At 50.0% G+C, this 26520-nt stretch overlaps 1 protein-coding gene across 2 annotated transcripts in view; it reads right to left on the bottom strand.

The window, feature by feature from the left end:
• LOC144128780 (uncharacterized) overlaps positions 1–26520 on the bottom strand; it is a 184413-nt gene that overhangs the window by 95175 nt on the left and 62718 nt on the right. The window contains exon 1 of one of the 2 annotated variants that reach the window (XM_077662476.1): positions 19075–19271. The exons of the other annotated variant lie outside the window; for it this stretch is intronic. The gene's annotated coding sequence lies outside the window, so the exon portion shown is untranslated. Of the gene's footprint in view, positions 1–19074; positions 19272–26520 lie in introns of those variants that run through there. 2 annotated transcript variants of the gene reach the window in all.

Genomic DNA, 26520 nt, shown 5'->3' with positions numbered 1-26520 from the left:
GCTTGGAGGTTACAGTGTCGACGAGGCGAAGCTATTCCCGTTTTATTTTATTCCCAACCATGTTGAAACTCTTTTGTCTGAGAGCAACCCGTTAACGCCTCCTCCGTGTCGTTTTTTAGGGGCAGACTCGAGTTTACGGAGCGCAATTACCTGTAAATAGCAAACAGCAGTGTTTCCTGCAAGTGTGTCGACGCTAATGGAGGGTGACTTAACAGCAGCCAGGGTTGGAACGGCCCGAAGCATAAACAGAGAGGGAACACGGATGTTTTTAAAACCACGTGTTTGAAAAAAAAAAAAAAACGTCCGCTTTAGTGTGTACACAATGTGGTGGCCCAGAGGACGTGAAAGAAACGAGAGGAAAAAAAGGAACAAGAAGCAGAACAAGAGCATTGCATGGTTCAGAAACCAAATGCGACACTTCATGAAGTCGCGAAACTGAGTAAGTATTAATCAATCTGACACGCGGGTTTGTCGCCCCATGTGAGTGTTACGCAACATTACTTTCTGCGTAGTGTCTCAGAGTAGTTCATTTTTCACGACCCCCTTGCACCAGCCACCCCACTGTATGCATGCCGTGCACAGAGTGAGCGTCGTGTGCAAGGAAGACTGTAAAAGCAAAATCACATGATTATTCACCAATAAGTTCCGTGCGTGTACAAAACTTGTTGTTGTAGACTAGATTCTCGACCTTTTTGACTCATGTATTTAATGGTTTATGCAGCTTTGTCGTCTCACTGAACGTTTGATAAATTCACTTGTTAGAAGGCGACTGCACCGCCTTACTTTTCTTATTTATGTACCCTTTTTATGTTCTACCACAACTACAAAGGCAGTTTTCAGCACGGCGACGGGTTTTGACAGAATCTCGGTACATTTCTGCTGCTAGGAATGCTGCTAGGAAACAAATACAAGCGACAGTGGTCGCCACTGTCGCAGCTTAGACCGACTGACTCAAGAAAAGCGCATCTCTTCGACGAAGACTGCGTTTCGCTGCAGCGCCCAGACATGAAAGGATTCTTGCCTCAAGACAGGAATGTCTGACACCAGGAAACTTAAGCGAATAATGGCGCTCTTAGACCGTCCATGATGGAAGTTGACCCAATCTTTGTTTTTGAACTTCGCCCCAAAGCAGTATTAGCGTAAGAAAAATCACACTGTCCAGGACATCAGCGGGTCCATGCACGCACGACTATACGTCATTTGACTATACACAGGAGGATCGGTTTTTGGTAAAACTTACTCGGCGGTTGCGTTAAAACGCATCGGTGATTTTCTCATCGGCTCTATACCTCTCCTAGCAAATTGTGTTGCAGTTCCAAACAAATGTCTCTATTAAATGACGCTGTCGCGAAAGATAAATTGCCGGCGTGACAGGTGAATAATGCAATGCATCGAAGCAATGAATCGTAGCCCTTGCTAGCAGTACTAATTCACCATAGTTTATTCAGTCACGGTGTAGTAGCAATGTATATTGCATATGCAGTACAGCAAAGCATATAAAAAATGCCACTAAAAACAAGAGTAGTGCGCTGAGGAGCACTGCGTATACCATATACTATAAAAGATATCGCAGTAGCTGAACAAGTAGCCCAATCGAAAGAGAAGTATTATTCTGCCACAGAGCACCCGCTTATCGGGCCTCGAAGAAAAATGGGATAAAAATGCGATAGGATATAAAATAAAATATTCCAATACGCGGCGCTTCAGTTTGTCGACATCGCAAGTGGTTTGTGAACGCTTTCAGTCACCTGCTGTAGCAAGATGGAGAGCTAAGGGAGTTGCTCCTGCTTCAGTCCAAGAGGAAGGGCACTCGTCCTGCGCCTCTGTCATTTATGTGACGTCCTTTTACGCTCTTCCTTTAAAGAAGAGCTTTCTATAGTCGAATACAACTCAAGAACAACGCGACTTTTCTCCGTCAAAGTATCCCCTTCGAGCCAAAGGCGTCGGCCAATTCTCATGAACCTGCTAGCGTGACAATGCACGGAGTGGTATATATATGAAAGGTGATAATTCCCTCCCTCCATGCTCGCGGATAGTTTCCTCCTTGCATTGTCACGCTAGCAGGCTCATGAGAATCGGCCGACGCCTTTGGCTGGAAGGGGGTCCTTGATGGGGAAAAGCCGTTTTGTACTTGAGCTGTATCCGAATTTATCACACAGTTTGGTTTGAATGAAGAGAGCTTTGATCTGCCAACTTTTGCGTGGATGACGAACTATTTACTTGCGCGAAAGCTGTCAGTGCGATAAGGCGCACAAACTTCGGCAGCACTGCAAGCCAGGAATGAGATGGACTGCAGCAAAGTGGCAAATCCCGGCTCAAGAGTGTGTATCCCTACGCCTCCGGCAGCTCCCTCGCGCGGTGCACAAGTCCGACGTTCGCGCGCGTCACGACGCGAGCTGCCGACGGACCCGCCACGCGCTCCTTCGCGCCTGGCTGGCGGACAGAAGCCAGGCGAGTCCCGACAGCCTCGCTCCTAATCACGGCCGCCATTAACGCGGCCGCCGACGCCGTCCAGCGGGGCGCTGAAGTGGCGCCATCAAAACGAGAGCTCGCGCGCGCAGCGCCGCTGCTCGACGCTAAGTCGCTAACCGCGAACACGCTCCGGTTGTGCGGCGGTGGCTCCTAGCGGGCCGGGCGTACGGCCATTTGCACTGGCCAAATGAAACCTGTTGCGGTCCGGATAATCTGTTTTGAATTTTTTTTTGTTTTCACGAAAAGCACGAGTGGATTTCGCGTCGTTACCACGCAAGAAAAACCGAAACTCACAGGCGCATCACATGCGTTAGCAGCGTGAAATTTTCAAAACGAGGTACTCCGAAGCTCTGAATAACGGAGGCAATAAAAACTGTACGCCTATATTAAGCTTACAGACCTGAACTCATTCAACAGTTTCACTGAGCCGGGCCTCCACCACACATACGGACGACTGTTTGGCAAGAAATATTTTTTTTTCCTTTTTGTTCTCTCACTGAACTTGGCATTTTCTTTGCGTTCGTGTCCTTACACTACTGGCGTCCACCATATCGCTACGGCAAGCCCAGTCTGCTGCTGATATTGGCGTCTATGATAAGATGCAGGCGATTGTAGCCTGATGTATAACATAGGCAATAGTCAAAAAGCTTTGACGGGGCACTTAGCATAGATACGGTAGAGCGATAAGGCACGAAGACCACATTCTTATCATCATAAAACAAAACAAAACGAACAATAGTCCAGGAGGCGAGCCGCAGTCCGCTAGTCGAGGACTGAGGCTCCATTTCTACACTTATTCATATTGTTTCGGGTTCACATTCGCACAGTAAGACATGCAGACAAACTCTCGGACTGCCCCTCTCATGAGCTACACAGAAGCGCAAGTAAAAAAAAAAAAATCTGAAGACACGAAACGCGTCACCCCTTCTCCATGTAGGAAAACCGCACGTGTGGATGTCAATAACGAACGCAAGCCACAAAGAAAGCTGAATGCAGAGTTCATTACGAAATCACGACCCGCCTAACTTGCGTTCCCACCATCACAACTATTATTTCCAATCGACTAGTCGCACTAAGTTCGGCTTAACCTGGATCTAGCGCGGCTGCGATCGAAATAGGACTCGGGGTTTTCGAGGCCTGCCACAGAGCGGACGAGAGAAGGTTTAGTGGGTAAGGAAGGGTGGCTAGATGACGTAGGGACGTATGCTCTGCTATTCCACACGCATGGGCCCAAGCCTTAGCCAATCCGCTAGTGCGGCTGTGCCTCTGGCTAGATTATGGCGCAAGGTCGCAGTTCGCGTGTCAGAAGCTGCTTAGGCCAATGCCTTTAATAGCGCAACCAAGTTCCCCTCCTGCGATCGTTGGGTCGAACCGGGACAGTTCACGACACGCAGCCACGTGTGGGAATAGGGGGGACAAAATACAGCCCCATTGCATGCCTGTGATGGCCTCGAGTAGTTGGACGCTTTTATAAAAATTAAAGAAAGTAAATAAAGATGCACACAAATACGCCTGTATACGAATAACTTGAATAGGCGTGGTCCTGGGACAAAACCTGCCTCAAAAAATTAACTGATAATTCCGTCACTGAAACCAAAAGGAAGGGCCACTTCTAATATTGGGAAAGGCACGGTGCAAACATGTCTCCACTATACGCAAGCTTTTTTCTAAAAGAATCACGGTTTACGTTACAACGACACTGAGGAGAAATAGAATTAAGGTTCGTCTATCGAATGCGTATCGCGTTCTAATCACGAAGATACCACGCAATCTCAACGAAAACAGGGTTTTGTAAGCTAGAAGAGGCCAAAAAACAAAATACAGGTGGCGCCACCAACGGTCGATTTCGCAAGTAAAATGCTTGCGTCACGCTTGCGTCGACAATGTTCTTGCGTCGCGGATCCCACAGGCCACGCTACAACGCCATTCCCTTTTCAACGGAGGCAGCCCCAGTTGTGAATCAGTTCACGGGAACATATTTAAATCCAATTTTCTCGGCGATAAATGGGTACTCTGCAGCCAGGCAAACGTCAGCGTAGCCAGAAATAGCCGGAGAATCCCTTTTCTTTTTGCTCAGAACAATAAATGGATGCAATTGTTCTTTAAACGGGAGATCACTCTATAAACTTTCGCGGTGAAAACCAACCTAATATCTGCGTTCGTGCTTAACTGTCACTACTTGCATTTGACTGCCCAACAGCCAGGTGTCCCGAATGCGCGGCGTGCGCAATATTAGTGAAGTATGGCAGCAGCAATAAGCACACAACCATAAGCATACAATAAAGCATACAACGGTTCCGTCTCCCGGCACGACACGCGAAGTTCTGGCTGAGATCGCTGAGCGAACCGCCAGTCAACCAGCAGCCAGTTAACAGCAGCGCGCATTCCAAACAACATCGCACAGTAAACGCGTCCGCACCACAGGGCAACCTTATACCGCAGAGCTTTGGGCGCACCCGACAACTGAGGCGCAAAACTTTTCCATTTTTTTTCCTTCTTTCTTTCCTCCAAAAGCGCTGGCACCCGCTTTCCCCTCGCAGCTTGCGCTGCGTGTGTTCGGTGAAAACGAGGCTTTAATGCCGTTTTAACTGATCCCGCAGCTGCCAGACGCCTCGTGGCAGCAGCGTGCGATCGAAGTTCGCCCAGCTTGGCTGCACGAAAATTTGTTCCCGCGACGCGGGTGCGTGCGCCCGGGCAACGCCGCTTGTCGATAGCTGATTGGTTGCACTTGGAGCCGTGGCTGCTGGCCCGCCTCTCCTTGCAACGCTGCTGGTGTATCTGCAGCGCTGTGCCGCTTTCCTTCGCTTCTACTCTCTCCTCGTTCACTTTGCGTTTTGTACGAAGGGGCAAAGGGACACTCACCCCACGATTAGCGGGCGCGTTAATAACAGTAACATCGAGGACAAGCAGCTGCTGCTTGCCTTTGCTTTCTTTTTTTTTCTAATCACACCGCGGCCCTATTCTCAGGCGCTTAGAGAATCGACCCACCGTTAGAAACTCGCAGAAATGCAAATGCAAGGCAAAGGCCGCGTAGGCGTGCTTCTACTTAACTTTTCGATCTTTTCTGTTTTGTTTGTGCTGCTGTTGCTGCTGCTCAAGAGCAGGAAACAGCACTGAGGTGTTGACGGCCCAAATAACAGCTAACGAGAACAATTATGCATGCATAGCGGCATGCACAGCGCCACGCTTCTTTCCTGCCCGTCCAAACACGCGGCGGTGTTCTCCTAGCATGTTTCAGCTGTATAACGAAACGGCATTACGCACCTCGCAAGCATAACTACGACCAGCTTAATTACGCATATCATCGTAGCAGACAAAGCAAACACGTTGCGCAACTGCCTAACGAGTGCCGGTGAACACAGCGGGTCGCTAGCAAGAGAAAACGTCCGTGGGTATACGCTGAAAGCGAACGTTCTGTTAACGAGATGTCTGTCAATCACTTAAGTTACGCTTCCTTTTCCGCACGGCTTTCTGACGTCACAACACAGCAGTCTGAAGCAACCGGGGTATGCGCCGCTGCCAACACTTGACCATGTAAACGGGGTCCTTCAAGCATGCAACCAAAGTGCGCCTCAGGAAGCATTAACTTTATACCACAGCGCGGTAACTTCGTGCACCGCTGCGCAATGGCTGCGCCTACATGTCAAGAAGCTCGGCGGGGAAACCGCAAGAAGAGATAGGCAGGTAATGCCAACCAGCTTCCAACCGGCACCGGTTTCGCGGCCTAAAGACGCCATCGTGAAGGGAGGAAGACGGGCTTCCGCGGCTGCAGTAATATACGTATAACGATCACGGGGGTAGATAGGGGAGCACAGCAGAAGGGAACCGTTCGGCCGGCCGCTGGCGTACTATACGGTTGAACGTCGTGGCCGACGCTGCCGCCAACGTCAGGACGTCGCATTAAATTAGCACAGCCCGGTTGGTCCGCCGACGAGCGCCCAAAGAAGCGGGCATTGCCGGTCGGACGCCCAACAGGCCGCGGGGAGAGGAGGTAGTGGGTTGCCAGTCCTAGAGCTGGCGGCGGTCGTCGGCCCTCCGCGCGCCCCGGGCTTGCGACGGCGCGGATGCAAGGGACGGCGGGTTGCCTCCAGACTCGGTCGAGTTGCAGAGTCAATTTAATCAGTCTCGAGCTAAACCTCGCCTCGAGCCGAGAGGCCCCGCGACGGCCGCGCCGCGCTTTTAATAAACGTCACTGGCGACAGCCCCAGACGTCGTAATTGAAGCCCCCGGCCATCCGCCATCCGCCCTCTCCTCCCGCTGCTCCCAAGAAAGACGTTCCATCAGCCCCGTGTTCCTCACTGTACGCTGCAGAGGCGACGGCATCTGCACGTGTGCGTGTGAGTAGGGGGCCGTGTTCGTGTGGGCCTCTGTGGGTGGCGGTTTCGCTCACCCCCCGTCCTGATAACCCCGATTCGGCCCGAAGCAAACTTCCCTACGAAATCCGGCAAGAATAGAAACGCCACTGGTTCTTTCTTAGGGGACACCGGCGGAGGTGTCACGCAGTATCGGACGTCACGCAAACGTATATACCCGGCGAAAGCGTCTGGGGTGTTGCAACAATGGAAAACTGAGTGAAAGAAAAACAAGTCAGTTGCGAGGCCGCTCGGAATTAGAGGCCGCCTTCGTTTCACACCAGACAGCTTATACTTTCTCACGCCAAGCAAAAATTGTTTTTCTTGGTTGTTTCTGTGCCACTGCTGTGACCTTTATAGTTCTTTATTTTGTTCGCTTTACCCGTCACTGAACTCGTTAAGCAAAACAGAAACGTTTCGGAAAGGCTCTAGAACTTGGCTGCCTTGTGCAGAATACGAGAGGTACGAGAGAAATACACGAGTATATAACTCCGATGAAAAATAAATACACATAGCCTGATGCATGCAACAAAGCAAGGAAGAAAAAAGGAACCGTCATCCGGCCGGCATCGCAATAAACTCGGGTCTATTAAACATTGCCAGAAGTGTGCAACGTCATCAGTTTGAAGCTTTCAAAAAAATTACAAAAAGACTGACTTTAGGATACGAAAACTAAGGACGCTGAGCCGAATGTGTTTCCTCGTGCTTGTGGTAGTGCGCCAGTCGAAGAATTTCTCTCTCCGCGCACGGCGAGCTTCGGAATGGTCACTGCAGGTACGGTGCATTCCAACTCCTGAAAAACATTTCCGGCGTCAGGGAAGAACGATCTCGATGGTCGTCTCATCTCGCCCGAGTGCACGTTCCTGAACTATAGACGGCATGCCCGTTTCCTGGCAAGAAACCACCGTAATGTCACAGCCACCCTTCTCCGCATTCTGTGTGCGTTCTTTTTCATTCTTAACGGCTTCCCGATCTTCGTTTTTTTTTTAATTTCTTTGTTTCGCGCGATAAATTCTGGAGACTTCCGGGTCGTTCATAAAGATGTATCCGACAGAAACATCGGCTGCATAAGAGTGGCTCAGCCATCGAAAGCGAAACATGTCCTTTAAATTTGTGCGCATCACGTGCACATAGAAATAAAGCACGTCTTTTCGAGAGTACACCGCTGAAAGGAGAAAACGGCAGAGGTTTCTGTTTGCATTTTCATTTGAGGCCTCTGGAAGATGTACGCTCGAAGACTTCAGCCCCAAGGCATGACGGGGACACCTGCTGCAGTTCAAGACCTGCAGCGGGTGTACATGAAACCCCTTTTTACCCTTTTACTGGTCCTCCCAGAAAATATAAAAAACAACATAAAAGAATGAGAGAGGGAGCCCGGGCCAGCAACGTTTTGACAGGCTTAACGCCAATTCAAGATAAATGAAAAGGAGCTATATGCTGAAAAGAAAAAAAAAGCTCTTTAAACGGGAAAACAGAGCAGTAAAAAACAAAAACAAAAGTGAAAACAAGAGGAAACCAAAGGCACAGCACAGTCAGTCATCCATGTATTTCAGACGTCCTTTGGTGCTTCTTCGCCTTATTCGCACAGGCTCGTGTCGTCATGCATGTGCAATTTGTGAACTGCATCGCATCGCATAGAATCGAACCGCACAGAATTTAATCTAATCGTATCAAAACTGTACAGGTTTGTATTATATTTTTCTTTCAGTTTAGAAAAAAAAGAGCAAGTCGAGGTAAAAGGTACAGTTACCTCCCCCTTAAATAAGTACGCTGACAAGAGGACAGAAGAAAGGCATTAGTTTCATGTATACCGTAGTGACAATACAATTCCGTAAAGTAATGGTAATACTTTGGCCGCACATTCTTCCGATTACAAAGATATTCAGGCATATAGTCATCGCCGTTGCTGAATATATATATATATATATATATATATATATATATATATATATATATATATATATATATATATATATATATATATATATATATATAAAAAAGAGGACACTTTGCAGTGTGATTCGATTGTCCTCATGCATGACTTCCTTGTTTGCGACCTGGGCATTTCGGTTTAGTGCATCATTGCCAGGAGCACTCTTGCCAACAGAGCGTCTGGCCACCCCCGATGAACGCATGAACAAATTGCTAAGCAAGGAGTGCTAATATCAAAGACATTACTTTAAAATGTTCTCTCGCTCTCTCCCTTACCGAATGGTGGCCGCTTGTTGTTCACCCGCATTGATAAAACGAAAAGAAAGCAGGTATAACTGCTTGCTAAGCCTAGAGACATGCGGAAATACCCCTTTCCGTGATGATTTCTACCCATTCCCCCAGAAACTTTGTTGCATACGTTGTAAGCTTAGTTCAGGTCGCGGCCTAAACAACTTTACCGTTTCCGAGCGTGCAGAGAAAAAAAAAGGCGGGAGGGGGGGGGGGCGGAAAAATCTCGAGCTAGGACAAAGCGACGAGCTCTGCATTCCGTGCATCCGAGCGCTGCAACCAGTGCGTGCAGACGCTCGCGACGGCAGCGCCGCAGCGGCGTGGGTGTCGTTGAGAAGGAAGGCACTGTAATCCACTGCGGCGCTCGTAAAACCGGATTAAGTCGTTCGCAGCTCGTAGACAGCGCGGGTACAAGAGGGCGCTTCGCGAGCATCCGCGTGCCACAGCGCTATCCGTGGACTCGATCAACCAGGATTAGGGGGAAGCTTGCTCTGCAGCGGTCCAGCGCTCTTCCCGGCACGAGGGCCGCCGCAGCAGCGCGAGAGGCAACAAAGCGCCAGTTGGGTCCACCCAAAACAGGCCTGCTCGCTCAGAGGCCCCCAACAGCGCTTTGTGGAATTAAGAGGCTGGGCGCTGTAATGCGGTTAAGTTCGGAGTACCGGTACAGCACGCGAGCCTGCGGGCGCTTTCCAACAGTCGAGGTAAAAAGGAGCCTTTGTTCTCTGCCGACCCTGTGGCGCATTTACGAAGCATAGTTCGTATACAGTTAATGGCCTCGCGTCTCGCGAGTTGCGCGTATACTTTGGGCGTGTAAACACCTAAGTAGCTGACCTAGAACGGCAACGTATGCAAGCCCTGAAACGAGTGCGCGAGCAAGATCGCAAAGTTTGGTTGGCAGGAAAGCAGAGCAGAACGGTTAGAGAGCATCAGAGCCGAGTTGACAGGAAACTGCGACGCAGAAACGATACAGCCCCATTAGGAGTCCCACGCAAGAGCGCATCTTTGCGTAGCGCACTCTTGAGAACTTCAACTGTATACTTGGCCCGCATGTTGGTCGCCCTGCGCTGCTTTGCCAGCTTTGGGCACTGATGATAGGAAATAGGCTGCGCTGTGCCGCTTCACAGCACAACTCTGAGCGAGGCAAAATCGACTTGGCGCCAGTGCTCCACCTAGCGTTCGTTTTAACTCCCTCGTAAGCTTGAAAGTCGTTCTTTATGAGGTTAATATACTTGTGTTCTTCATATCTCAGAGCAAGCTTCTGGTCTTGAAATAGAAGGCACGATGGTATGAATAAATCCCGGCTGTTGCTATAGTTACGTGACGTGCACAGAAAACATGGCTCGCATGAGTGGAACCACCGTAATCGTTTTCACGTTTTGGAAGCTTACAGAGCGAGCCGGCATTTCGTTTAGCGAATGATTGTGGCGATCCAAAGAAGCTATCGCATGCTTGCATTTCTTCAGTGTACACCAAGAAGCCGTACCCCACAGCGGCGCCATTTCCGAGCGGATACTGAGAGAGACTGTCGTCCTAGCAATAGACCGCCAGAAGACGGAATGCACCAAACGGACGCGTCGTGTACTCGGTCATCTTCGCACTTCGCAGGCTCTGACCGTCATGTCGAAGTCTGCCATGATGATGCAGATTGCTGGTCACTGGCCAAAGTCAAAAGATGAAAAGACGTTTCGGGAGCACTACGGCTCCCTTGTTCCCTTTTGTTCACTATCCCGTCATGTAATATATATATATATATATATATATATATATATATATATATATATATATATATATATATATATATATATATATATATATATATATATATATATATATATATATATATATATATATATATATATATATATATATATAATGTCAGCGCTAAGCTCCGCCGCTTAGCGCATTATTCAGCCAGAGCCATTAAATTGCTTGAGACATTTCGCTATCCGAGTCGTCTATGTGGGTCGTCACTTACACTGTTCGCGTTCATACGCAGCCTTTGCCGGCAATGCTCGGTCTAGATCCGGCGCTGAGCTCAGCCTTCCTGTTCGGCACCGCACAGGGCAGGACCTTCTCATCGATGACAATGGCCTTCACGCTGTTAAACGCGGAATCGGGAGAGAATATCTTCCCCTTGCTGCGAATCTGTCATAGCAATGCAGAATCTGCGCGCTATGACGTCACGTCAGATGCTGCGCGCTCCGTGCCTGCTGCTCATCGGCTCTGATGTCATGTGCGCGCTTGGCTCCCGTTGCCGCACGCAGACGCTTACTGCGCTCTCGCTCTCGCGCAGCCATTTACCCTCGGGGCTGCAGCCAACCGGATGGTTGCTGTGGTGACCACACGTGCCGCCGGCTCACACTGAGGCTCCGCTCGGGGAGGGACCCGCATAACAGCTCTCGCTGTAAAAGAAGCCCGACTCGGTGCGCGGCGGTAGCTTGTGCTTAACTCGTGCTTTTCCTCTGCTTGCTTTTTGCACCCTATCCCCACCGCTCGATTTCCCTTTGCTTCACCTACTTTCCATCTTTCACCTCTTCTCACATCTTTGCGGGCAAGGCCATTGACGCCACAATCCGAAAAAACTGAGTTTTGTTTTGTTTTACATGTTTTTATACAGCAAATATTTCTTGTACATTGAACATTATTTTATTGAAATAAATACCAGGTTTTAAAATTGCTCACAGATTAATTGGTACAGCGCTCAATTCCTGCACTTAGAGTCACTAAATAAAAATTTACACATTTAATAATTTTTTAATTTAATGATTATCATACTTTCCTTATTTAGTGACTCTACCTGCCCCGAAGGCTTCGCTAGAGATGATTCAAGTTTTATAGACACATCGCTCTTGTTCTTTTGCATTTTTTGCGTGAGGTGGCGAAACATTGAGAAACCAGGCATATACAACGCTTTCGGCATTAAAATGCAAAGCACACACTACAAGAACTTTGGACCCACAGCGCGAGAAAGTAAGCAGGTAGCCCTATCAAGCAAAGGAACCATTCCTTCCAGCAGGCGCTTTGCACGTTTTCAATTGTTCAAGCCTTGCAAGGAAGCCGCAACAAGCAATTCCCGACTCGCAGTCTTTTATACAGCCTGGGCGCCAGCAAACTAGAAAATAGCAAATGAAGATAAGAACTTAGCCTCATGCCACGGTAACCTTAACACAGATTTGATGCGGTTTTGAGCTGTAACATAAAACAAATGACAAAAGATATCTAGGAGCGACTGACTCGTCATCGGGCTTAAATTGTGCTGCGGAGGATGCGCAGATCTTTTTTTTTTTTTGCGCTAAACACAGAGTGGTGGCGTGCTTTAATAATGTTACAAGCGTTCGGATTTAGAAAAATTAGGAGGACAATTCTGCTCTTCCTGAATCGTACGACGCGACAGCGTTAACGGCTATTTGCTACTTATTTCATGTTAGTGCATATTCATAATTAGACACACTCATTAGCATTCATCATCATAAGCATACTAGACCACGTGTTACACCACAAGACACACAAGGTACCCATTAAGCCAAGTAGAATGAACGTGCCTCAACGGCCTAGAGGTAGCGTGTTTGACTAGCAACCGGAGGGTCATGGGTTTGATTCCCAACCAATTACCCAATTTTCATTTCTGGGTAATTAATTTACATCCTCATACGTCATAGTGGCAGTTCAGTCATGCTACGACTTTACAGTCCCAATTTAACTTGACTTCAAATCCTTTTAATTCCCCACCTCAACGTGTGGCATCACAACCCTCTCGCCCAATCCTAATTAGAGTGACAACGTGCACTGCTTTTCATCCGAACGTCCTCTCTAACCGTGTCGCGTTACAAACAGCGTTGGTTGGTATAGCACCATAAACCTCGTCTTACTAAACCCCTGGAGAGATGTGACAGCTACAGGTGGCGCCAACTCATGAGAGAGGCACGATTCGCAAAGCTGTTAGCGAAAACAGTGACTCCTAAATCGCCAGATCCCGTCATCTGACCAATCACGGAAGTAAACGATGGCATCGCCAATCGCAGTCCTTCCACACGTGTTAAAAGCACTACTGTCCCGATTCGGAGGCCGTACCTTTCCCAACCACTTTCCCGTACTTTCCCAAACACCTTTCCCACTGGTCAAGTTTTGTTTGACTCTCAGCACGGCTTCTTCTACTCGGCGGGAATAGACGGCCATTGGCGCCTCCTGGCGTCCACGTGCTGCCAGAAACGCACTAATGGCAGAGCGCCGGCGGAAGCAATCGAATATCGGCGCGAGAGTAAGGGGGGCAATCGACACACGCACACACAGGCACGGCCTGAGTATCCCACCAGGGAAGCCAATTCCGCCGTCGCCGCTGCGACGGCACAAAACGGGCAAACGCCGCCGAGATGCCCCCCGGCCAGAAAGGAGAAAGCGTCACATCGATTGCGGCGCAGGCATTTCTCCGAGACAGTGCCAGGCCGCCGAAAAACCTCGGTGCCGGGAGAGAACAGATCTGGCCGGGCCAGGGAAGACCCGGCGGCGACGGCCGGCCTGCCCACGCGATGATCAAAGCGCGCGGCTGCGAAGGCGCCGAGCGAGGCTCGCGGAGCGCGCTCGGAGACAACGAGAAATTGAATCTGTAGCCTCTCCCGCGGACGCCGACGTGGATCCTCCCCCTCCTCGTTTTCCCGAAGAAGAAAAAGCCCATCCTGGCGGAAATAGCGCTCGGGGAGGCCGCCGCAGAAAAGGCGGCCCGTCGTCGTCGCCGCCGCGTGCGTCTGTTCCGGACGCGAGCGGAGACGCTCGGCTCATTCCAGGAGCTGTCTCGGAATTTCACTCCCGGCGACTTCGGGGCGGGAATCAAAATAACGTCGGCAGCGTATAAGGTCGCCGCGTCAAAAGCGGGCCGCGTTTCCGATTTGCGAAGGAAGCCGGCTCGCTTCGAGTCCTCTGTGCCGTGCGCCCGCTCTAGAGCCGATGGGTGCGCTTATGAATGCCAGGAGGGGAAGGAGAGAGGGCGGAAGGTATGACTTCGTCGCAGTGTCGAGTTTGTTCGCAGCCTACGCGTGTGTGGATGCGAGCTGCCGATGAGTTGGCGACGCTCGAGTACAGCTTTTGCGTGTGTTACAGGCAAATTCCGACGGCACTGGAACCTGCGTTCACGATCGTTGAGCATTGCTGCGAGAGCTGAACTTACCGGCGTAAGCAGAAGTTTCATTTTGTTCCTTGTGTTTAGTGGCCAGCACTGGATATAAAAGACATAATTTAAAAAGCGCGATTAGATAGATTCTGTTTAACTTCATAAAAAGCGCCTGTTATGTTATTCAATTCCTCATGCATACGAGTTGCTTTGTTCGGGTTCGTCTTACGGCTGTTCCGACTCACAGTAATGCTATGCATATCGACGCGATGAGTCGCAGTGGCGCCATGGTTTGACTGCAAGCACAGGACATATCCCAACCGCGGAGGTCGAATTTCGATGGAGGCGAAATTCTAGAGGCCCGCGCACTCTGCGACGTTAGTGCAAGTTAAAGAACCCCCAGGTGGTAGAAATTTCCGGAGCCCTTCACTAACGGCGCCCCTCATAGCCTGAGTCGCTTTGGGACGTTAAACCCCCATAAGCCATAAACCACAGCATAGACACGAACCTGCGCTGAAACAGGTTCGTTTTCTCAAACACCAACGTCACGGTCTTGAAAGATATCGAATGCTTGCGCCTTTTCTACATTTGGTTCATTCCCGCAATCACTCTAGGCATCATCACTGACACCATTGTTCTCAGTTAAGCAAGCACTTTCTTCTTCCACTAGAAATAATACACACCCAAAGCCCAATAAACTCAAATAGTTTGATTAAAATCCCACGAGTGCAGCTCCGACTGGTGAAAAAAATAATAACTTGCAAATAGAGAACCCGTGGCAACCTTCATGCTTATTTGCATGCGGCCGCAACGCTTTGCCGACCAGGTGCACCGCCGTAAGTCGTCGAAAGACGCATTCGTCCAGCCCGGGGTCGACGCACAGCCCACCACCTACACGTCGTTTCAGAGCGTACGTGTTCCGCTAATGAAGACTTTCTTTCGGGGAGGCACCATCTCGTTTCGCAGGCAACAAATTACGAAAGTGCATTTTCTTCTTTCACTTCTTCCTTTCATTTCATCCGCCCTTTACTTTTTTTTCCCCTGCGCGAGCGAGCACCAACCTGGCAGCGTACTCTGCCAGCCAGAGATAGAGGGAATGCCGACTCGTCGTAGCGCCGTGCCCTTGTCTCTCCGGCATTAAACGCTTCTGTTTGAGAGCGTGCCCGGTTCGGTCTCCCCCCATTTCTCCTTTCCCCCGGTCGCGAACTTCACTCGTCGGCACGAGGGGCTGGGCACAAACAGCAGTCAGCACTCCTGCGCCGAAACACAATGGTTCGCTAATTAACGGCAGCCCAGCACCGGGCGAAACCCAGTGAAAGCGAAGAGCGGGAACCTCGGGGACTACGACCACCGGCCATTAACAGACAGAGGCAGATCGCGCTGCCAGCAGCAGAAGCGCACCTGTGCACGCGCTCCACATGCGCGCGGGGCAACTCCTTGCGAGACAGGCGCAGCACCGCTTTGCGCACGAAATACTCGTGCAGTGCGGCCAGTGTTCGTGAGGGTCGTCTACGCATCCGCCGGCATGGGAAGCGAGGCGGTGCACAGTGGCACTCTACGCATCCTGCCAGGCTGAGCCTCAGTGGCGGGAACCATCTACAGTAGTTAGACTTTATTTGTCTGCAAAATTAAGCGTCGCGTGAGCAGCTAAACCTTCCTTTGCACCAGTGAGTCACGACAGCGCGAAAACGTCCTTGGAATGACTCGTATACAGTCGGACAAGTTCCGCCTCTCCGTTAATACGCGGCGTGTTTAATTAAAACTGCTTAACCTGGTTACTCCTTTCAGTAAAAAAAAAAAAAGTTTCGAGCAGGTTCGGGTAAGATAATCCTCGAGAAACTGTATTCTTCCCTGGCAGCGAATACGTTGGTGTTTACATAAATGCGCGATGAATTACAAGCCGTATAATTAGAGAGCGAGAACTCATTAAAACGCGCTAGACGCTAAAGTATCGACCTGCCCTTCACCTCGGCACAGTTCCGCAGCTTCCAGCAGCACTGCACCGACTACGCGGAGCAGGTTAGACGAACAGGCAGAAGGAAAAGAAAGAAGAGCTGTTGAAGCTCGCCGCCTCGTCGCGTGCGCGACGATAAAGAGCGCCCGGAGGACGGGTTGAAAGCACGACGACGCGTTTTCGAGTCACGCTCGGGACCGGAGCGTTACGCGACACGGCTGGCAGGTAGCAGCGCGGCCCTGGTCGAAGCTGAGTGGGGCGAAGGGGGCGCTCGGAGAGCAACACGGCTAGGGCACCCTAAACACGGCGGCGGCGTCGCGTGCGAAGAACGGAAAAATGCTGTTACCATTGTGCGGCGAACGCCGTCGCCTGCGACGCCCGGAAACAATGGTGCGCAATTTGCGAGGGCACGCGCGCGGGCGGCCGAGCTTAGACGTCGCCTCGTAAATATGTGAGCTCACGCCACAACAAAAGCGGACCGCCATCGATCTGCGCTCTTCTTCGTCGCCGCGTCCAGACCCGCCGGGAGCCGCGTGTATGGGCGCTGATTTCGCGTGCTGTGCGAGAGGGCGTTGAGAGTTGCTGTTTGAAGGCGAGGCAAGAACGCCGCAGAGAAACGCGCAGAAACGCCGGTTAAAGAACCCAGGGTGGTTAAAATTAAACTGCAGCGCTCCAGAACGGTTTAAATTACGCGATATGTACAGTTTTGCCCCTTAATCCTACCAGGGAGTACAAATAGGCTAGGCCGTTTTGGTTTTAATACGAAAACACTACATGGCTCTGAGGGAACGAAACCCGGCGTCGGCATTGAGCAGCAGCATTGGTCCCGAAAATCCCATATGACGTCACCGTGGTGCGATAGAAAACATTAGCGGACGGTTTAGCGCGGCTAAGCGCGGAATATTGTGCACTAGCACAAGGACCTTTAGGGTGAAAGCCTTCGTAGTAAATGGCATGAAGACTTTCATCCTTAGGCCTTTACCATTAATTCTGTTGATCTAAAGGCCTTTACCACAAACGCCTTTGATCTAAAGGCCTCTGCCCTGAAGATATTTATCTTGAACGCGTTAACCAAAGTGTACCTTTCACCCAGCCTTTCAGCTAGGTAAAAGCGTGGGTGAACGGTTGCGTGGAACCTGAATGGCTGCCCACAATGCGGTGGACAGGCGGGCTACCTGCCACGAATCAGGCTCTAGGGACGTATACGTACGTACGTGCGCCCGAAATCGGAAAATTCTTCTAGCAGTGCTACCGCACTGAATAAAAATTTCAACAGACGGTGCGAAGAATTGAACCCAGGACTTTCAGATTTCGAGGCGAGCACGCGTTGCTTCTTGGTGAACAGAGGTGCACCTAGTGTAGTATTGCCTTATGACTGTATGCTAATGAGTCGGTGTGTCATGACAAAGGAAGAGAAAAATTTAAAATTCTTTCGCATTCAAAGCACGTAAGTAGCCTGAAGTGCCCTCCGTAATTTTCAAAATTAGGTCAGTTTTCGAGAATTTTCCTCGCAGCTAGTTCTAATATCCGTTCACCGAACTCATGGCTGTTTTAGGCTACCGGAAAAGCTAAAACTAATTCCAGTAACAGTGTGGACGACTCCTGCAGTCGAGAGCTATCTCTCCGAACCAACAGGTTGGCTCGTTTCCAACGCTCTCGTGGCAATCTCGACGCGCCAGAATTAAAGTCTAAAGGTAGAGGAACGCCTCGAGCACATTAAGAACGGGCGCCGGCTGAAGAGGTCTTATACGGGATATGGCTCGCAGTCAGCGCGATAATGCCTGGTTCAGATCGAACCTCCGCAAGACTACGACGACGGCCGGTGTCGAGACTGACGGTGGAAGAGAAAAAAAAAGGGGGGGGGGGGGGAGCACCATTACAAAAAGAGTCAGGAGGAGAGATAACAGACAATTTCACGCTTCGACGAGCCGACCATTGTTGCTGCCAGAGGCAAATCGAAGTCACTCTCACAAATCGATGGCAGTATGCGTTCGGCCGCGTCCTTTTACGTGCGCATTTACCGAGCCTGGGAGAAAGGTTCTGCGGAGATATTGGAAGTACGGAGAGCTAAAACGGATATGAAAAAGACCTGACTTCTAGCTTAATATCGAACGGTGGAAGCAAAGGTGTCTAACATCGCAAAAAACTGTACAAACTAAGGAATTAAGCGACAGCAGGGAAACTGTAAGCACAGGCAGCCAGTGCATCATCTAACAAAAAAATAAAAAACACGAATAAGACCCGCTGTGGGTGTCTGAGAGGATCGCGAAACCATTTGCGCATTGCGGTGTCAAAGACCGCCCCTTTAATAGAAATACGTAGGAAAGAGACATTAAAGCGAGATGCAGACAGGTGTCAAAGCAGAGATCAGTCCAGATTTCATCTGTTTTTTTATTATTGTTAACGTGCAGATTTGGTTGTTTTGTTTACGCTTTTTTTTAGGGCACTTATCCTTAATATTGCATTTCTCTCGTATCGTTGTTGCCAGCGGCTGCGGCAGAAGTATTTCTTCATGCAGACATTCCACATACCGCGTTGTACCCAGATAGCAAAGGCAACACGCTAGCAAAACAAATTCGTAATTCCATTAAACTCCATCTTCATGGACTCCATATTGTTTCGACATGCAGAATTCTTTGCGTACAACCTTAATCCTGTGTGCGCCACGCGCGTTTTTTTTTTCAGCTTTTTTTCCAATTTCACACTTCTCGTCATTCCCACAATAGCTGCGCCGACGTGTCGATTTCTTTACTGGCATCCATACTGCTCATAAATGTCTGCTATCTCATTGCGTAATGGATTATTAATACCCCGAGAAAGCTTACGCCGCAATGTGACAAGTTGCGTTACATAAGCGCGAACGGCATACCACCCTCCAACACCTTCTTCTTGACATTAATATATCGAGCAAAGATCTCGGAAGTGCCACACCATAATGTAAAGCTCATATGGAGAGAGAGCATCGCACTCACCAATCGGGCAGCCGCCTGCGACCGAGTTACTCGAACGGCCTGGACTGACTCGGCTATCGGTACCTGCCCGGCTCTCGATATATCTCACGGCATCTCTATTCCACGCCGGTGTCTTTCTCGGCGAGTCATCGCGGGAAGTCGCGAGAGGCGCAAACCGTATTTCCGGCGCCGAGCTGCTCCACCCACCTACGCGCATCGGCGCAGAGGAGCTCGCTCGACGGCGCGGGTCTCCGGACGCCGCGCGTGGAATGCGCCTTTCGGCGGGCGTTCCAGAGACGCTGCATTCCGGAGATAGACGCGCCGAAAGGTGGGCGTCATGGTGTACGTACACGGCGGCCCACTCGATTGCAGCGACGGACGACCAACTCGCGCGCCGCCCCGTGTCACTCCCGAGCTCATGCAGGGCGAAGGACGACGACGTTCGCGGGTCATTTGCTCACCGTCGGCGCAAATCTGGGCCGCATCGCTCGGCGGGGAGACGCGTCCGCGCTGCGCTTTGTTCGACCCTTGCACTCGAGTGCCCTGTCCCTGTAGTGCCGCGATCGGATTTGGAAGGTAACGGCGAAAGCTAAGCGGGAAGCGCCGCACTTAAAACGCGCTTAAAACGCTATTAAAACGCTCTTTAACGCTCTTAAGCGTTCTACAAAGCTTTTAAGAACGAAGAAAACGTTCAGCTCGAAAAAGGCTCAGCAAGGATAGGATTCGGCGCCGACTCGATGGCGTCATGAAAGCCGCAACTGAACTATAGCCCCCCCCCCCCCCCCAAAGAAAAAAGAATCGGCAAATATGGAGAGGCGCGTTTGTTTGCGCGGAGTGAAATGTTCATAAAAAATCTAAAGCTACAGAAACGGAATAAAAAATAGGCTGGTGGAATAAATATATAGTACTTCAGCCGGAACGACCCACCTAAAAAAAATAAACGCTCACCTCGGCGCGGTTTCCGTTGTCAAGGGCACAGGAAACAACCTTAATCTTAAACTAGCACGTATACCATACCAAGCCTATAGCAGCCCATAATTCTGTACGAAGAGAGCTCAACTAGAGTTTACTTTAGCACAACTAACAGTGTTCAGCGTGATGCCCGGGCACACTATAAGTTGCTACAATTATTAATCATCCAGATCGAACACAGAAACCCGTTGCGACAAGGTGTGATTTTTATTGGTTCTCACATCCCCCGCAGAACAACACTGTGAATATTTCGTCGTGCAGGGTGAGGTATACTATAATCTTGACATTCTACAGATGGTGCTTTATCTTATAGCGCAGTTGTTTCGACGTTAAAAATAAGGGTAGGGCGGGGGGGTCGCCTGCTAGTATTCACTATCATCATCGGCAGGCTGCGCGCCAGAGGCAGGGAATGCGCTTATTACGCGAAGGAAAAAAAAAAACATTTTGGCAGCCAAAGTACGCTGTTCGTTTATCATGCGAGCGCGCCCTTTACGCGAGAAAACACAGTATTCGATTGACTGCTCGAGCCACGCGTTCTTCACCTGTCTCTCAAAGTTCCCGCTCCCTCGTGACTCGTAACCTGTCCTGCACGGCCTGCAGCCCACAATGAATTTAGGCGTCCACCGCAGCCTTCCCATAACGTGCTGACCAATGTGGCAACCATTGCAGTACTGACGAAGCGCCCTTCGCTCACCAATATCACAACTGCCTGTCCACACCTCAACATGTCTTACGTGTTGACTTTGTCTCCCAGTACTTACGGCTACAGCGCGTCTGAGCACAGAGGGCGAGAGGGAACAGAGCCACGCGCCTGCCTCGCCACTGCGGTGTACATGCCAGTCCAGCAAAGGACGGGGCGAGAGCATTAAAAAAAATATAAATAAACAGAGGCGGGCTAGAGAGGCGGGGGCCGCCGCTGTTTTGTCCTCTTCCTTTCAACGGCGTAAAGGCGACGAGTGCCATCAATATCGATTTAGGGCAATATGTAAATTGTCTCTCGTTCGGCGCACGCAGTCTCGCGAACCTGCACAGCGGCGTCGCGCTCCCGCCGGTGATTTATGGAAATCGCCGCTCGGACACTGATTTGCATAATATCGACTGTCGCCCAGCGCGCAGCCAGCGAAATAAAAAGACAAAGGAGTGTGCGGGCCGGCCCAAGAACGAAGTTTTGGCCGGTGTGCACGCACGGCGACAAGGCAGCAAAGGGGGGGGGGGGGGGGGGATACAAAGCACGCGCCTAGCTGATCAGAGTACAAGCTCGCTTAGAGGTGGATGCCGAGAATTCCCCCGGAATTTACCTCGGCTCGTCGCGTCGGCGGCGCACGAGGCGCCGAAAGGGACACGATGGAGCGGGAACAATCTGCAGCGCACGGGAGAGAAAGTCGCCGGCCGCGCATGCCATGCAGAAATGGCTTTATTCTCTTTCGGCCGGCGCCGACACGCTGCTCGCGCCTCGGGGCGTCGGGCCAGGCACGAAGTCGTTTCTCTTCTCCCCATACGGGGACGACTGAAAGAGGAAAAAAAAGGAAGGGCGGGAGGGAACGTTCTTGGGGAGATGCGCTGCATGTGTAGTCGGACGACGGTTTTAGTTTATGTGCTTCCCGATTTTATTTATTTGAAGTCGCCTGCCCCCCCCCCCCCCCGCCCTCTCCCTCTACTGGCCCATATATTACGCTGTCACCTGTGAATTCATCTGTGGTCGATGCAGCGGGGTCGCCGGGCACGCTCTGGTGAGTTCCTTTCGTTTTCATCGTAGCGAGTGGGTCGTGCGTGTTACGTCATCGAGCTGGTGTGATGCTTTTCTCTTTGTTTCTTTTTTTTTTCGTTGCAGCGATGGTCTCGCGACCGTTTTCACGCACGGTTAATAAATTACCGATCATTCTCATCCGGTTGAAACAAAGTTTCGATGCGGAGAGCAGTTCGAAGTCGAAGGTGCAAATTCGACCTTCCTGCCAGCCAAAAAGAAAGGCAAAGTTCGAAAGCCCCGTGACAGGTCCTCGGTCACCTTGAATAGGAAAAAAGAGGTGCACGAGCGGGTGGGACCGGTTCTGGCGAAATATCCGTGCAGTACAAATTAATCTCGTCAATCACGATGTACAGAATCACAAGCACCGCTAGCAAAGCACCCAAGCAGAAATCCCTCAGTGTCGCGCTAAAGTAAAGTATTAAAGTATTCTATTCTCCTTTTGTTGCCAAAATGGCTAGTGAAGGGTACCACTCGATCCCCCCCCCCCCCCCCCCCATGCATTTAATAGCCATCGCAGCTCCTTTTAAAAGAGCGACTGAATAGAATTTTTCGCAATCTCGATGTGACAATATATATTTATAATGTTTATTTGTATTTTCTATACCGGCAGTGGTCGTAATGCATTGCCGGGGGTAATCACAATGACTTTTTGAGAATGAATGATGATACACAAGAACACGGAAGAACAAATAGTTTTACGAGGAATAAATGCCATGACATGAAATAGGGACTAAATTTGTGGCATTAGATTAAATTTTTTTTTTACTCCGTTCAGTGACACATTCGTGACCTCGAAAGTACAAAAATGAGTGAGTCACTAAAAAAGCGAGCAAGTGAAACAGCGAGTTACTGCCAAGGTAGTGAGTGAACGAGCAAGCGAGCGAGTCGAGTGAGTGAACTGATAAAGGCCCGACTGCGCCATTTCCTTTGATATTCACTCCCGAAATTAATAGTGAAAACAACGTTTACACTTCGGGTGAGAATGTTCTCAAGGCAGTGCCTGTCGTATACGTCCAGAGCACAGCACAATTCCGTGCAGAAAAAAAAAAAGAGGGGGTAGGGTCGTAAAATTTGCGCCTTTACAGCAACGCTGCTACCTCAACTCTTCTGACCTGACATTTTAAGATAATGAACATGTTAGTATTAGGCGAGCAGTACGAGAAGCGAGTAGCATTATAGATAGGCGCCAATTTTTATTGTTATAGGCCATAAGGATTATTTTCATGCGCCGAAATCAAAATTAATTAAGGCGTGTATACCAGCATTGTAACGTATCCAATTGCCTATGCATTTAGTTAAGTCAATATATGATCTTGCCGAGCTAAGCAGACCGTTTCGTTCACAGTTATTATATTATGATAATGTATATCCGACGCTCAGTGGGCATGGCTTTCTACAGTAACGTTCCGGATGGTGCAACTATTTACAGCATAGAGCGAAATTAATTAAGATCTCTTTGAAAGCGCTAAGTTTAGGAGAACATGCGTTCAAAGGAGAATGAACAACAGTGAACCTGTTGAAGAGCTTCTAAGCTGCCATTTCCGAGAAGCAAACGAAAAATTGACGAAATTGCCTTGAGTGTTTCTTTAATAAAAGCGACGCCCCTTATATCTAGCTAGCAAGTATGTGTGGCTATCTCGTATTAGTAACAAGGGGTATCTAGCGTAATATAGAGTGGACCACTATATAAATAAGTTGCAGGAGTGTCGATTTTTTTTAATTGAATGCCGCTGGGTGTTTTCTACTTAAAATGTTTAGCTAAGGTCAGCACTGAAGACCATTGAACGCCCAACGAAGACTGACTGCGTACGTGATAATTAATGGCTCATCTGTACATCGAATGCGACCGAAGAAGAACCACGTGACCATTTATGCTAAATGAAAGAAGCTAACATCAATCTTTAAATGTCTTTAAATAATTCCCTATTTACTTTCGCGCAAGAAATTTTTCTCCCTCAAAACGAACCATTCAGTGCATGGCTTTCAATCCGCTGATGCCGTGAAGTTTCTTTTCTTTCGTTATACCCGTTACTCCGTTTTAAGCCGTCTCGTTATAGCATGCTTTCAGTTGCATTCTTTTCTATTTGTCTCCTACCGCGCTGCTGCTTCTCAGCATCGATTCCAAAGGATCTCTTCCTTTCACTCCGTCCTTGCGCCCTTCTACCTGCTCGCCGAGGAGACTCTCGAGCACGAAACCCGGGACAAAGGAGCAGGCCGGAGAGCCGACAGCGCACCTATCGGGGCAGCTCGTGACTTATGAGACCCACGCGCGCTCCAGCGCCCTTCCTCTTCGCGAAGCAGTCGGCAAGAATGCGATACCGGATTTTCGCCGGCCAAGGTGGAGGGTCTTGGCAGCTACCCCTCCCACCGCCCGCGGGCTGGGGGTCCCGAGGGAGAGGAGGAAAATCGCCCGCCCCGGCGGCTGACGGAGCGCCGGCGCTTGCATCACAAAGGCGCGCTTTTTCAACGGCTGGTCACCTCACGCGCATGGGAGGAGCTGGGAAGACGCTGCCTCGGTGGCGGCGGTGGTGGGGGAGAGGCAGTGAAAAGTTACCCCATCCCAGTAGTTGGCCGCAGCGCTGACGAAGGTTCTGAGAAAGGTACTGAGGCTGCATCCGTGCGGAACGGAGTTGACTAGCTGAAGGCGCTGCACTCTTCGTGCAAATGCCTGGTACTGTGAAGCGCTATCCTAGGTGCTCAGCTCGTATTTCGTCCCAGAATAAGTCCATCAACTATTTACAAATACGACGGTGACTTCCACTACCCTGAAAGTCACGGCGCGGGACGGAGATGCTCGAGAATGACCTAAACTGATGTATTTTCCTTTTCTCCGCCGTTTAGCGAGGAGAAACTGGGGCGGAACAGACTGATCCAATTAGGCTAAGATTAAGCTGATCAACAGGAAATATTCGTGCCGCAATGCTAACGTAACCAAGCCGGTAGCCAATTGCATGCGTTCTGACAACCAACCTATTTCAAACGTGGTCACATGAAACGAGAACGATTTCCTTGAAGGTGCAGCGAGCAGACCACAGAAAGGCAAGGCCCCAATAAACCTACTCTAGCAGGCAGTCGAGCTCCATACCGCTTCAGGACGCCAGCAGCTTAGACACGCGCTGCGCGGAACCACCGAGATGGAGCCTATATGCTCCATCCTTCGAAGACATCCGACACAATTGTGGGCGCGCGAGCTCAAACCGGTTTCGCGGCAGCCATAAGGGGTACCCTCATTTTTTTTATTTATCTATTCTCCCAGTTGCCATGCAGGCCGGAGGAAGTTCAGTCCAAGACGAGGAGAAGTCGGACCCCATCCAGGACTCCTTCTCAAGGGGGCTCCTTTGAAGCGTGGCGAGCAGCGCCTATTACGTGGACCCCCGCAGGTCGAAGCAATTTCTGCCCCCTGCATCTTCCATCTCTCCTCCTCCGAACGGACCTCGGCGGGGGCTCCTCGGGAAATTGTTTCCATTCTGTCCGCGCCGCCGTACGCGCCGAGCCGAGTCCGGCGCGGCATATAAGCCATTTCGCTTCTCGCTTTTCGCGGGGCACGCAGGCACTGACTCGCGACGCAGCCTGGGCGGACCCGCGTCTTTGCAACTCCGAAGCGCGATTCCGGCCTTCTCCATCACAAAGGACGGGGGCGCACGTTACCTCTGCCCGCGAGGATCTTGCACTGTGATTGAATTGAACACCGCGGCAGCGCACGCGGGAACGGCGCACTTTTCGTCTTCCTTTCGCCTTTGTCTTTTATTTTACTTTTTAAATGCCACCCACGAAAGCGAAGACGCATTCACTGACTGGTGCGCTTCGTTACACGCTTCGATTGCGTTAGGTGATATGCGGAAAGTGAATTGAAGTGCCTTTGAATTTTGAATCCGGTCCCTATTTACGTCTTGCGTCATCTAGTGGCGTTGCCATACTAATACGTCTACCCCGTATTTAACGATAGCCAGCGTTGTGAACGCTTAGGCAAGAGTTTTTGCGAAGAAATAACGCAGAGTAAGGAACGGAGTGTCTTGCTTAGGAGCAACGAGACGACCAGATTTGCGATTTGCTCCCGAAAGCTACTCTGTACTGTTCGCGTCAGATAAATTTTCGCGTCGGAAGTTAGCCTCGCGGTGAATCCCCGTTTGAGTATTGTGAACGGGCACGAATATTTCGCAAATAAATGTCGCTATCATAGCTAATGTAGAGTATCTGTATATAGAGGTACGTGGTAAGAGAGAAACACCGGACGTCCAGCTTTTTATTTCTCACTGCCGCCTTTAAATGTCGTTGCACGACCATCAAATCGTTATCTTGCGACAAACCACTATGAAATCGCACAGCTGAATGAAGGAGGTCAATGCTGCGAATACATTTAGGGACATTCAGGCCCAAACACAGAAAAAAAATCTTTCACCTCAGGAGGCACCAGTGGTGTCAGGTTACCACAATAGCATCTCACAGAGTAGTTTCTAGATTCTTTGTCTACTAGCTAGTCTTGGCAAATCATGGACGGCGCTTCTCAGGTCAAGGTTAGAGGGTGTAAAAAATACCGGTATCAACGCTGCAGTGGTGCGTTGAAATGGTATAAAGCAGTGATATTTGTAGTTATCCTTTTCTTTAAGTAAAACTAATAACCAGCTTCATTAACAGTATATTTCCCAGCTTTTATACGTATATGCTTTGTCTGAGTGCACAACCCCCCACATCTTACTACCTAGCTCGTCAAGAACAAAACATGGAAACCCCTTCAGCGGAGTGCGACT

This window comes from Amblyomma americanum, chromosome 4 (assembly GCF_052857255.1).
Source record: "Amblyomma americanum isolate KBUSLIRL-KWMA chromosome 4, ASM5285725v1, whole genome shotgun sequence".
Lineage (NCBI taxonomy): Eukaryota > Metazoa > Arthropoda > Arachnida > Ixodida > Ixodidae > Amblyomma > Amblyomma americanum.
This window is presented reverse-complemented; position numbering and strand designations above follow the sequence as displayed.